Here is a 2,240-nt window from a genome sequence, read left to right on the forward strand (position 1 = left end):
AAGAGGAAAAAAGTGCAGGCAATTGAAGGGGCTCACATGTTGGACTTAGCAGACAAAAATTTCAAAGCAGCCATTATAAATATGTTTAGAGAATTCAAGGAAACCATACCTCAGGAGTTAAAGGGTGGAATGTTGGCAGTGTCTAATCAAATGGAAAAAATCAGTAAAAAGATACAACTCTAGGAACACTTGGATGGCTCAGTTGTTTAAGTGTCTGACTTCAGCTCCGGTCATGATCTCGCAATTCATGAGTTCGAGCCCCACATTGCACTCACTCCTGTCAGCGCAGAGCCTGCTTTGGATTGTCTCTCTCTCTCTCTTCCCCCCTCCCCTCATTTTCTCTGCCTCTCCACCATTGGACTCACGTGCTCTCTCTCTCTCAAAATAAACAGAAGAAAAATATACAACCTATAAAAAAAGAAGCACATGGGAATTCTAAAGTTAGAAAGTGTAATAACCAAAATGAAAACTTCACTAGATAGACTCAGCAGTAGATTTGAGCTGACAGAAGAAAGGTTGTGAATATGAATCCAGAGTAATTGAGCTTGCATATTGTGAAGGAGAGAGGGGGAAAAATGTCGAGTGCTCACTTTGGCAGCACTTACACTAAAATTGGAATGATGCAGAAACTACTATAACCTCTGCACAAAGATGACATGCAAATTTGTGAAACATTACATGTTTTTTATTTAAAATTTTTTGTTAACGTTTATTTATTTTTCAGAGAGAGAGACAGCGTGAGCAGGGGGAGGGCAGAGAGAGACAGAGAGAGGGAGACACAGAATCCAAAACAGGCTCCAGGCTTTGAGCTGTCAGCACAGAGCCCGACACGGGGTTCGAACTCAGGAACAGAGAGATCATGACCTGAGCTGAAGTCAGACACTCAACCGAGTGACCCACCCAGGCGCCCTGAAACATTACATATTTTTAAGACTTTCATCAAATTTAAAATTCTGCCCAAAAAGAGTATGGTAATTTCAATAGGATGTTAAAACTCAATCTCAAATTTATGACTACAGAGTATTTTAGAGATTCAGAGTACTTGTGAAGACATTTAAATACCTCAATCTTGGCTCAGTTGGTTAAGTGTCTGGCTCTTGATCTCTGCTCAGGCCATGATCTCACAGTTCATGAGTTTGAGCCCCACTCGATTCTGTCTCTCCCTCCCTCTACTCTTCCCCTCTGCTCTCACTTTCTCAAAATAAATACATTTTAAAGTAATAAATACTCAATCTTTATGAAGAAACAGGACACACCAAAATAAACCATTTCTGTACGATTATAGAAATCTCCCAAATAGCAAATATCCTTAGAGGGGAAATAAAAGAATGAAGAAAATGTGGGGTGCCTGGGTGGCTCAGTCGATTAAGCATTGACTTCAGCCCAGGTCATAATCTCGCAGTTTGTGAGTTTGAGCCCCACATCTGGCTCTGTGCTGACAGCTCAGAGCCTGGAACCTGCTTCTCATTCTGTGTCTCCCTCTCTCTCTGCCCCTCACCCACTCGCACTCTGTCTCTTTCTCTCAAAAAATGAACATTTATTTTTTTTTTTTAAGAATGAAGAAAATGAAACAGAACCTCATAGAAATGTGGGACACCGTTAAGTTCACCGACATACATGTAATGGGAGTAGTAGAATGGCAGGAAAGTTGGGAAGAGGGTGCAGAAAAACCATCTGAGTAAATAGTAGCTGAAACGTTCCAGATTTGACTGGTAAACTTTACTCATATGGAAGCAGCTCAAGTGTCCATTAATAGAAGAATGGATAAAGATCTGAGGTGTGTGTGTGTGTGTGTGTATTTACTAAATTTTTTCAAACTTTTGATAAATCATTCAAATCTCATACAGATTTTTCAAGGAAAAAAAAAGAATCCCTGTCAACTTATCATATGAAAATAATATAAATAGTCAATTGCTTTGAGAAATGAAATTAAATCTACTATGAAAAGTAAAATTAAAGGTCAGTATCACTCATGGACATAGAAAAATCCCAAACAAAACATAGCAAATAGGATCTTGGCTTTATCTCAGGAGTAAAAAAAAAAAAAAAAAAAAAAAATTGCTTTAATTTAAAAAGCTATAATTGTCATTTACAACATTATCAGAGGAGATAAAATCATACAGTCATTCCAATTAATATGGAAAATGCATTTGATAAGATCCAATACCTAGGCATGATTTAAAAAATTTTTCAGCAATCTGGGAATGTTTAACCTGATGAACGATATCTACCAAACATCA

At 37.9% G+C, this 2,240-nt stretch overlaps 1 non-coding gene across 1 annotated transcript; it reads left to right on the forward strand.

Moving 5' to 3' along the window:
• Window positions 1-582: 582 nt before the first annotated feature.
• Window positions 583-686, forward strand: LOC112859835 (U6 spliceosomal RNA). Its single transcript, XR_003223565.1, has one exon. It is a non-coding gene; the product is annotated as a U6 spliceosomal RNA (small nuclear RNA).
• The last annotated feature ends 1,554 nt before the right edge of the window (window positions 687-2,240 follow it).

The sequence above is a fragment of the Puma concolor genome, chromosome E1, assembly GCF_028749965.1.
Source record: "Puma concolor isolate L17-30 chromosome E1, mPumCon1.1.hap2, whole genome shotgun sequence".
In the NCBI taxonomy this organism is placed as follows: domain Eukaryota; kingdom Metazoa; phylum Chordata; class Mammalia; order Carnivora; family Felidae; genus Puma; species Puma concolor.